Below are 12,803 nucleotides of genomic sequence, written 5' to 3' on the forward strand. Positions count from 1 at the left end.
AGATTCATAAAGTATAGGGAATCAGAAATGATGAAATAATTGTTGATAAATTACATTACACCCAAACTGGAGTAAGGAATAATAATATAGAAAACGTATAAGAAAACATGCATGAGTAAATTGGAAAAAGTGCAGTGGAAATGTACCAAAGGCATCCATGGATGTGAATGTCTAATTTAATATGAAGGATTAAAATATCTGAACTTGTACAATATCTTATATAGATATTTAAGAGGTGACCTTATTCAGGTATATATGGCATTCAGAGACAACTCCAATGGGAATGTATGGGGTTATCTACTTCTTTTTAAACCTTTTATTACTAAGATCAGTACATAACCAATTTAATTTATAATCAGGATTCAGAACTCTTTTTAACCAGTACCTCATATAGTAAAAATGGTGATGATGCAGAAAATGACAGTCTGACATAAAAAGCCAAGTATATCTGCTTTTAAGAAGTAGAAAGAATCTCAGCATATACATAATTTTTTACTGAACCAACAACAGTTCATCCACATTCCTTTTCTGTAAGCGATACAACCAGTGTAGAGCAGTACCTACATATCTACACATTCTTCTAGCTGCCATCCTCCAGTGTGACAAACTCTGTGAAACTGAACTACTGATTTGTTTCTCACTCTCAACCAATCAGTAGCCATCCAGCTGTCTGCATCATGTACATGACTGCAGCTGTGGCAGTCCGATCCCCTTCCACTTCACTGTGTGGTTAAACCGCATAGACTTCTGGGCATCACACTGATGCCTTTTCTCCTTAATCTGGACTGATTTTACAACAGTCCAGATGCAGATTTACAGTCAGAAAATAAAAAAAAAAAAAAGGAAAAACCCCGGAACTCGCCGAGCATGCGCAGTTCGAGTTCCGGGACTTTGTGAGTCAGTCGGACTCATTTACAGCATCCAGCCCGTATTAACTATTTAATAATTCATAAATATTTTTTTTATTTTTAAAGTAAACATGTTCTTCTTCTTTCTTCCACAGCTGGGGGGCTGCTGTCCTGCAGTCCGATGCACGAGCCGCCACTGCTTTGTCTGTATTTCTCTTTGAATATCTTTGAGACTACCTTCTCTATATTAGTTAACTTGGCTTTCTCCTTTGCATAAATATTGCACCATATCAAATCTCTCTTTCTTTCCCATGTCCATATTCTTTTTTTATATTTTTCAAATATCTCTTGGTTTTGTTGTTTATATTTTCGCACTTCCTCAGATGCTTCTTTTTTCAAACAGATCAAAGTTTCTTGACCTATATACTGTTTTTCAAAAATCTGTTGTATTAATGAACATCATAACTTTTTATTTGAAGCTTCTGACAGTCTTTCCTGGGGAAGTATTTTTCTTTCCTCTAATTTCTATTAATCATTTTTTATAACTTGTGTCTGAAAATTCTTACATAATAGTAACAATACATAATTTCTTTCTTATCCTCAATAGTCCACTCTATCATCTTTATGGCTCTTCTTTAGCCAATCAATTTTTGTGATTTTTGTGACTGCTACTTCCTTCTACAACAGAGGGGAGGGCATCCTTCCCCTGGGCTTAGCCTGGCTCCATTGTAAGAATGTTTCCATATTTTGAGGATTTTACACTGTCATTTTTTTCCAGTCCTGACACCAGTGCGCCTACCAGGATTGGGCACTTTTTTATTCTGGGTCTTGTGCACCCAGCTATCTTTTTTGCTTTTGACCTACTTCTGTCCATGATACATACTATATAAATACAGTCTATATATCAGTGTCCCCTTGGTGAGATTTTGTGAAAAAGAGGGTCCACCTCACGAAGGTACTCACTGAGACTTGAGAATTAATTCAATTTCAGCACCACTACTCTCCTTTGCTTGCTGACTTTTCATCTCGCCATTAGTACCCCTTTTCATCTCGCCATTAGATCCATTAGGATCTGTGTCAGTGTGTATCTCACTATGTGCAGACATAAAGTTTGCAACTATTTATGGAATGTGTACACCAGTGTAACTACATCATGTGTATGAAAATGCTACATATAACAAACATGTTGTAATGTTTGTTGTATGGCCTTAAGCAACACTACTATAAAGGCTGAATCCCACACTAAACTACTTGGGGTCAGTATGGATGACCAACTTAAACTTGATCTTCACATCCATAATTGTATTAAGAAAACTCATCAAAAGCTTGGTCGTCTTTACAGAAACAATAAATTCCTCACAAATTAATCCAAACTCACTCTAGCTCAAGCCTGTCTACTACCCAGTCTATTTTATGCTTCACCTATCCTCACCTACCTTCAAACAAATCTGCTGTCAAAACTTGAACTCACCTATAATACAATTGCTAGATTAGCCACAAAGCATCTCTTTAACTGTCACCATTGTCTATCCCTGAAAAAGTTAAATTGGCCCAAATTACGCCATCAGCTGCTACTGCTTCAATTTCATTTGACACACTCCATCCTTAATCAGCCCCCAACTCTCATCTCTCCTTACATACCTAACTGTGCACTCTGCAGCTCCGAACAACACCTGCTGCAGATCTATAAACCTAACAAAACCAGTATTAAACTCCTTTATAGCCTCTCTGTGGCCACTGCTAGAAATAAGCTATCACCATACCTAAGAACAATTGCCAACACAAACTGCTTAAAAAAAAAGCACTAAAAGACTATCTATTAAACTCTAGGACTTGCTCCTGCTCTGACGCTACTTGATATACCTTTTCCCACCCTCTGCCTTTTCACTTTACTCTCCTATTAATTTATTTCCTCTTGTCCTACAACTAAAAGAAATAGTAATGCTCATATGATTTTACTGTTATTTTCGATTACGTTATTTTTTATTCTTCATGAGTATGCAATGTAGTATAATCTGTGCACTTACTGCTATACTGAATGCTACTGAATGTTAACATCTCCATACTTTTAATGTGTTATTTTACTTACTTTGTTGTTAATTATTGTATATGTATGTTTTGGAGCTTTTCTCCTCAGGTCTCCACTGAAAAAGTGCTTCCGCCCAGTTGGACTAACCCGGTCAAAAAATGTCAAATAAATAACTAATGCTCTGTGAAAAAATGCATCTTGTGTAACATTGTGTATAGAGTAATGTTACCTTGGTCTTATGATGCAGTCAGGTAAGGAGGAGTGCATATAGGCAGGATATACCTGCTGAGCCGCTAAGTCCTCTGCATTGTGCGGAACCTCCACATTTAATATCGCCTTAACCACTTGTTCCGCTGTTCCGCATTGAACAGTACTGGCTCCACTTTTCCATTTTTGATTGGCTCATGTACCACAATCACAGCCAATTGGCATTGTGGTATGTGAGCCAATCAAGTCAGTGCTCCTAAGGTAAAGGGAGCTACTAAGGATGCAGATAATTCAGTCAGTCACTTCCTCTACTAGTTTCCATGCCACAGAGAGTGAGAGAGATAATCGCTGGGAAGGCAGAACATTGCAGGATGCATAGGGGATAATGACAGATTGCTTCCTATTCAGGTGGTCAAGACAGGTCATTTCTTCACGAGAAAAGACAAACTCTTTTTTAGCATAAAAAATCTGGACAAAGCCAAAAATGATAGGGGGACAAAGACCCAAAAATAGTGGCAAATTTTAAATAATGCTCTTATAACAGGGCGTGTCACATTTTGATTGTTTGTCACACATTACTAGAGTCTGTGTTCCACATTGGCCTCTTAAGAGGTTGAGACCTTTGTATACCTGTATCTGATTCCACATGGCATCAGTACTGGCTAGCCATGACAGCACAGCACATCATGATAGTGGGACAGCATGACAACTGTCATCCAATACCATGTGAAATGACATGGTATTATGTTGCACATACCCGATGTGTCACAGTAGACACCCAAAGCATATTATCCTGTTAGTGTTGCACTATGGACAACATAGTTTGTCATTCATCCCAGGAAGGCACATGTTTACAGGCTGCCTCTTGCAGCACTATCTGCAGGTTAACTGCCACAATACATGGACAGTTGAAAGTGTGTGGATACTCTAATGTGTTAATGTTTGTCATGCACACATTGAAACCAAAGTAAATGTCACACAATAATAACACATAAGCATAACAGCTACATGTTATGCTTGCACAATTGTGCATATACAGTCCAATTGCCATGTCGGCAGCATAACAGAAGTGGAATTCACAGAAAATACCTACGGACTGGAGGGAGCAGGCTGATGAGGATCAGACTCCTGAATGATCTTACAAGTTATCATCCTCAACAAATCCCACATAGCCCATGCAATCTCATCAAAAGTTTTCCCATCATGTCCCTCATATGTGTTCGGGACACATTGGTAATCACCTCCTTGATGTCCTCCCGAAAATCTTTTCAGTCCTGGCCATGGCGATGTCTCCTCCAGGATTTAGGCAGGATGTCAAAAGCAAGGGCAGGTCCAGGTTCCTTTTCATCATCATCATCTTCTTCAGTGTCTTCTTCGTATGATTCCGGCAGTGACATCTCATGTGCACGTCACAGTCTTAGGAGTGGCAAACATCCTCAGATATCATGATCTGTAAACCTTAATTGTAAAACACAACAGAAAAGAACACAAATGCCTATTACATAGATGACTCATATGACAATCAGAGAAAAACACATTATTGTTATGATGACAGTTTAGACAGAGACTGAGACACAAACATTATGGACAGAGTTAATGATGGCCAAAATATAATACTTCTAAAAAGGATAACAACATTCTTTTCTGATCAATTCTATATACTTAGACAAACACACATGCACACGCATCATTAGCACTGTAATAATGTATGAATGATCAAACATATTTTACTATCTGTATTCAATGATGTATCTAAGCAGATGCAACATGACATTGCATAAATGAGGAGAAACAGATCTAGTTCTTATGACTGATACTGAATTTGATTTAACTGAGACCACGATACCTAATTTTCAAAACACTGAAAACTCATTTGACTGAGTCTCATTATGCTGAAAGCTTGAAATGCTGAATTCCAAAATATTATAATCAAATGGTATAAGATGCACTCATACTAGGGAACTCAACCTAATATGTGACATCAACAGGACTTGCTGGAGAGATAGATATGTCTCACAGAGGTTACCTCTCCTCTGGAATAAACTTCCAATTCAGGTGAAACAAAGCCCCTCTTTGACCATATTTAAGCATAATTTGGATGATTGGATGGGAAACCGCAAATTCACTGTGGGAGTTTCACCTGTGTTCCTGTTGGATAGGGGCAGTAGTTGTTGACTTAGTTCTGCTTAATATCTTGATAATCATGGGAACAGGGGTTGTACTTGGCTAGGCTTTAAAGGGCCAAGGGCCATTAGCCTAGTAACCTCCTATGATCCTATGATCCTTTACATATATTAAATATTGCCTTATATGCAAGGCACGGGTCGTCTCTGAGCAGTCTGTATGACACATAGTAAAGGCACAGTGATTTCAATCTGTCCACATATGACTAGTGCTGGAGATCTTGAATTTTCTTTGTAAGAAACTTTTACAGTCTTTTCAATTGCTGCAGGTGCTTAGAGAGGTACATATACATGCTAAAGGAACATTATACTCTATTATTGACCTGATGAGGAAAGAGTACAGGGGGTCATAACCTGCTTCTTTCTGGAGGCAGTGCCCTTACTTATGAGGTGAGCTACATAGAATGCATTTCTTACTACTGTGGAGGCATGGTGACCAAAGGTAAGGGTGCTATCAACCTGTGTGCCCAGGTCTCTCACCTGTGATTACATGCTTAAGGTATTGATATTTATGGAGTAGTTTGCAGGAACTTCAACCTTGCTGAAGGGGATGATAATGTATTTTTTTGCATTGAGTGTAAGCCCATGACTTTGGCACCAATGTCTGTGTACATCCTTCTTGCAGGATATTGACATCGTTAGGGGACTGAATGACCACTCTTAGTTTGCAGTCATTGACAAACTTTGTCAGCCACAGACCTTTAGTTTTTGCCTATATTTTGTAGAAGTATATCCCGAACAGTATTCATTTATTTTTATTTTATTTTACATTTTTTAACCTGGGGCGTCTGACTGAGCCGAAAAGGACCTTTTTCAGCAGAGGCCCGGGGAGAAAAGCTCCACAAAGAAAAATTACAGATACATTTAATTATTTAGACATGATCAATATGCACAAAAATTACAAAAGACATGTTTTTACAGTGGTATGCAGCACATCAACAGTTAAAGTGGAGAGAATAAACAAAAAAATATTAATTTAAAAATAAAGGTAATTAATAGATTTGTGGTGTACAGCTGACATTTGGAACATAGGTAGAATACATACATAGGACACAGGTGCAGTACATACAGTGTAGATTAGCCAGTGTTTGTAAGTAAGACTGAAAACTATTATCAAGTACTCTAGATTTAGTATGTATACCTTATGTATGTATGTAGGAGCCCCAGAACGGACCCCTGTGGTACACCAATGGTTACTGGTCTACTGGAGGAGGTAGAGTCTCCTATTTTGACTCTATGAATTCTATTGATGAGACAGTTTGCAACCCACCTGACAATATATGGGCTGATACCCAGGTGGATGAGTTTATCAGTAATGGTGTCAAAGGCCTTGGCTAAGTGCAAGTAGGCTGTATGCACAGTTTTACCTTTGACAAGGGTTTTGGTGACTGCCTCAAAGAAGTCCACCAAGTTTAACAGGCACAATCTCCCTTTGATGAAGCCAAAATGGGTAGAGTTGAGTGTTTGTAGATTACCTGCTGTATATCCTTGTTGATAAGATCCATGATGACACGGTCTATGGCCTTGCAGATAAGGCTGGTTAGGCTTGTGAGTCTATAGTTCCCAGGGTCCGTGGATGCACCCCCTTTATCCAAAGGGATGATGATAGCTGTTCTCCATTCAGCAGGGATGAAATCCATGCTAAGGCTGTGGTTGAATAAGGTACCCAGTTGTGTTGCTAATTCCTGTTTTAATCAATTGACAGAGGGGTACAGAGGGGTTTCTCCAAGAAAAGATGTCCTGATTTTTAGTGCTCAATCCCAAAACAGAACTGGATTCAATCAGTCTGAGTCCATTCTATACTATAATGCACTGAAGTGCAACGGAATACAGAATAAAAAAGCAGAAATATTTATTTCCTTAAATTAAAATAGCAACAGTGTAAAAAACTGCACAGCAGAACAGCTCTTTTACTTAAATTAAATAAAAGCAGCAGTTGATATGAAATACAGTCAAAGTGCACAAATGCAGTAGCAAAAACTTAGCATTCGTAGTTCTCTTGGCTGATTCGTTCGTATACTCACACACGCACATGCACACGCACACACACACACACACACACACACACACACACACACACACACACACACATATATCTATGTATAAACACACGTGTGCACGCACACACACACACACACACACACACACACACACACACACACACACACATGGATTCAGTTTGGATTATCGAATTACCAAAAACTCGAAAACCATATGGTCAAGACCATATGATCGAGTTTTTGGAAACTCAAAAATCTAAAGTGCTTAAAAAAAACATACAAAACATTAAAACAACCCCAGGGATTCATGAAGCTTGCGCCAGGTGCCGGAGTAGAGTCGGCGATCTAGTGCCAAATATGGCCGCCAAGTGATTCAGGTATGAGCTGTTTCCATGTGCACTACCAGCATACGCCAGATCTGTGCAGCTCCTGGTGCATGTATGCTAATTATCCCATGTGCAGCAGTCTAGTATGCAAATGAAGGTAGGTAGCGATTCATGAAGTGGTGCAGGCGTAGAGTAAGCATGAAGAAATGTAAACCAAAAAAAGGTTAACATTTTTTCAAACATAAAATCGGACCCATGAAAGCGGACCAGACTCACGTATTATAATGTTAATATATGCCAATGGCTAAATATATAGCCAATGACATAAAAAAATGCACAACATATAAAAAATAACATTTAATGTCATGGCCACACTAATGCAATGTAAAACCGCAGTGCATCTGTGCGCAAACGGGATCACAAGGAAAATATATTAAGATGTCATAAAACTGCAATGTAACACAATTCATGAATTCCCCATAATAGTCAATGGCATGCATGTTACACCACAACCATGGTGCAAGGGTTGCTAAGGATCTGTGACAGTGTTCTGCGCGGTAACTAGGAATTAGTAGTCAATGCCATGCAAATGAGTCAAGTAATACTGAATCACAAATGCCCTGCCGGCATAAGGATGTACCAGACGGCATAGTGGTACAACACCGAGGGGTGGCCTGGAGGTAAACATAACATCAAGAGAGGGCTGCGCCACCTTAGCTGTAAGCACATTGGAGCATTGCTAATCCGGTTTGCCTGTTACTAAGCAAAGCTGCAGGATAGGGCTGTGGAAGTAGCCATAGATTTGCTTAGCTGAGAGCACAGAAGGTAACTGAAAATTCAAGTGAACGTGGATGAAAATGCGATCAAAACCTGGTAAATGGCTGTGCGCGGCGCGCACCACAGCTGAAACAGGAAGGATACAGGAAGACAATAAGGAAATGCTGCAGCATGGTAATTGGAGTACAAATGAGTAATTAACACCTAGAAACTCACAGTGGGCCATTGACAACAGCTAACAAGGCTGCTAGCAGCTACCTGCAGAACAGGAAAGAGGAGGTGCCGTACAGCAAAGAAAAGAGAACTGTCACAGCAGAACAAAGCAAACTTGCTGTAGATCAGCTACATAACACATTTCCCAACACAATCCTGGGTTGTGGAAGCACAAAACAAGAAAGACGGCAGCTGGATGCATGCCTGACAATGGGAGGGGAATCGGGTTGAAAAGTGAAGTAAAGAGCAATAGATGAATCATGGCAGACAAGCGTAAGTCAACACCAAAGGCCCCACAATAGCAGTACCTGCTGTAAAACCCATAATTAAGATACCCCGCAGCTGGAATTGCACATACACACCCAATTACACCAGCATCATCCATTGCACAGTAGTATAAGGTGTGAAAGCCCCACACACACACTTGTGTATTCCCAGACACTCTGCACCATTGGTGTATACAGACAGGGAACTTTTAACATGTACATGTTAGGGGCCACCATAGCTTTGATTCATCAGCATGTGTTGGAGACTGACGCTGGTGTGGAGGATGATGCTGACAACCAACTCAGGCACCGGAGGAGAAGAATGTTCAGACCCAGGGTAACCTACCAGGAGGCTACATGATCTGGAGATAGTAGAGCATTACAGGGTGGAAAGGGACATCCTACAGCAACTTGTTGAGCTGTGCCAGCCACACCTCAGAGCCAGAAATAACAGACGGGAACCCATCCCAGTGGACACGAAGGTATGTGTAAGCTTGAGAATACTAGCCACAGGTACCTTCCAAAGGCCAACTGGGGATATCATGGGGAGCTCACCGGCATCAGCATCCAGGGTACTTCACCAGTTCCTGGATGCCATGTTACCACATGCCAATAAGCACATATACTTCCCCCGAATGCAGGAGGAGTTGGCCAGCAATATGCATCTCTTCCACCATGTGGCAGACTACCCGGAGGTACATACACATCAAGTCACCACCCGGTGAGCAGGGTAGGTGCTACATAAACCGCAAGGGATACCCCTCCATCAACTGCCAGGTCATGTGCAATGCCCAGGGCATTATCATGGATGTGTGTGCTGGCAGCCCTGGAAGCTATCACGACTCCCACATCTGGCATGCCTCACAGCTGTATCAGGTATTTGCCAGGGGGGAAGTCCCTTATGGCCACCTGTTGGGGGATGCTGGCTATGCACTGGAACCGTGGATGATGACTCCCATCAGAAATGCACGCACAGCCACGCAAGAATGCCATAATGAGGCACTCGCAAAAACCAGAATCATCATAGAGTGCATGTTTGGGATGCTGAAATCATAGTTCCATTGCTTGAACATATCTGGTGGAGCCTTGCAGTACTCTCCAGGCATATGTGCCCACATCTTCATAGTATGTGCCATGCTACACAATATGATCCTGCAGAAACAGCTGCAGCAGGGACAGAATGGTGAAGGTCCTCACAGCCCACCACCATTGCCAAGGGACCCACAGGCACAGATGTACTCAGACCATGAACACCCTGTGCTAGCCCCAGTAGGCAGACGAAGGCGTGCCCAGTATGCCCATGCCATGGCAATGAGGAAACATATAGCACACACACTGACAGTGTAGGCACTCATGGACTGACATCCTTCTTCCACCTGCACACACAGCAAACATGGACGGCACACAACCACCTGTAAATTGTCATGTATAGGTGGTCTACTGTGTGCATCCTACATAGGTAGCCCTCAACTATTGTACACACAACTGCCATTGGCACAAGGTAAGTCAATACCTGAACAGTAAATTAAGCTATCAGCATGTGTCCATACTGTATGTAGAGGTTCATAGGTACATAGGTAAGTACATGCCTAACTGCCCGAGGCCACTCATAAGCATAGGCAAAAAGTGTCTGCTGACGCCACCCCATCGATTAACTAACTGTCCCTTTGTGGAGCAGAGCCAATTGTGGGATCCCTGGGGTGTATCCACTGTTCCCCACCCACTTTGCAAGGATTCCCTGGAGTGTCAGTGAGGGGTTTTGTATAATGCAATCAGGGATGTAGTTCCAAATAATGGGGAGTATCCCTGACAGGAATCTTCTCAGATGTTTACATGTTACATAGTATACCTTAAACACAGCTTGCATATATAGGTATGTCTCCACAGAATAATAAACATGTGGAACACTCAACCACTGACATGTGCGTTAATCACCCTTGCACTACCAGTGCCTGCTCTGAGAGGTAAAATATCACTGCCAGGATTAGAACACGCAACCATGTACACAATCTCTACAATAACATACCACTAAGCTACCTGAGATGTACCAATGGCAGTTGTGTATACTGACAGGATAAAACACAAAAGGTTTTAATGTGTGGAAATAGAACAAACCAGCATGTACCCAATGAAAGGTGTATGTTTTATAAAATGGACGGTGCAAGTAGAAAACTAATAAACAGGAATCAAGCACCGTGGACCCAAACAGGTGGCAAAACAGGCTTTAATGACAAGTCCACCACAATACGAATAGTGACACAAGTATTACACAGGAAATTCACTGCAGCACAAAAAATATTAACGTTCACACTGTCCAAACTCGTTTTCGTCATCAACTTCATCAGATAACCAACAAATCAATAGTCATTACTTTTATATATCAGTTGTAGACATTTAAACCAATCAGATGACATATCTTGTTAGACAAAGCAATTAATAGCTTTGTAATTGGTAACATTAAAGTGCTGTGCAATAATAAAAATACTCTTACAAACATAAAAGAAACTTAATAAATTATGACGTGTCCCTGTCACTGAGTAAATATGATAATAAATACAATGAAATGTACAATATATATATATATATATATATGTGTGTGTGTGTGTGTGTGTGTGTGTATATATATATATATATAGAGAGAGAGAGAGGGAGAGGGAGGGAGAGAGAGAGAAATATATGTCGATATATGGGGATATACATATATATGTAGATATATAGATAGGTGAACTACATCTACATCACCATGGAGGTACATATAAATGGGATACCTACTACATACCGACTGCTTGACATAATGACATGCGTAATCCCGAGGCTTAAGGTCCGAAGGAACACAGTACCAAAACACCAGATGCGCGAGGTTTAAAATCACACTGTTAAGGGACAGTTAGTCAGTGCTTCTGGTGTTGCGGTTCAGGTAGGTTACTGTGTGTGAGTGTGTCTCTGAGGACTGTAGTGTGTGTAAGTGTGTGTTCTGAGTGTGGTGTGTGTTCCTGGGGGATTGTAATGATCGAGTGTGGGTTAGCTTTGTGCATCTGTTTGCACGATCTAGGAGGTAGAATATTAAAGTAGGGGGGTGTGGGGGTGCAGACACCCACATGGGGGGGGTGTAGGGGGGCTTGCCCACCTGCTCATACATAGTGTAGAATGGTTTGTTTGGATGTGGTGGGTAGCAGTGTGTCTGTGTGTGCATGTGTGTGTTCCATGTTCATGTTACTTTTGCGAGTTACTCTCGCTGTCAGTAATGGGGAGTATGGAAGTCTGGGCCCGGTACTGTTGGCGTCAGAACTGTGTGGTTTCGGGATTCCATAAGTATTCCGTATACAGCGGTTGAAGTGTTCATATATGAGTATAACATGGACCATAGCAATCATACATTCTGCCACAAGCAACCTTTATGAACAAAGGCTATGGAGAGTATATGCCTATACACTATTACAAATATGTGCTATGGACATGAGCCATTGATAGGGTTACCACATGTCCCACTTTGCGAGGGACAGTCCCTCTTTGGGCGGTTGTGTCCTGACCAAATATATTAAACGTGGAAAATGTCCTGAGATTGTAGGACATAATTATGTCCCATATGTAATGTAATAGTTGCATACAATAGTTCTTTCTGTATCTAAAATGCCTACATGTTACAAGAAACAGGATAAGCAACTAAACTGCTACAAGAATAAGCTTATATTTAGGCAATAAAGGAGAGTTCTATTCCTTGTACTACCATGGGTTTGTGTCGGCTTGTAAAATCTGATGTGTGTCCCGAAAATGTCCCACTATGGCCATATGAAAAGGTGGCAACCCTAGCCAAAGAGGGTCAGTCACCAACACAACTACAATGACTGCAAATACCTATGACAGAAATACACAGTATTCATGTAGCAACACTTTAGTACATTCTGATGTATTGCCGAAAGGATTCAAGGACTAACATCACCTGCATGCTATACG

Source organism: Protopterus annectens, chromosome 17.part0 (genome assembly GCF_019279795.1).
Source record: "Protopterus annectens isolate FY-2018-M chromosome 17.part0, PAN1.0, whole genome shotgun sequence".
Taxonomy (NCBI): Eukaryota; Metazoa; Chordata; order Ceratodontiformes; family Protopteridae; genus Protopterus; species Protopterus annectens.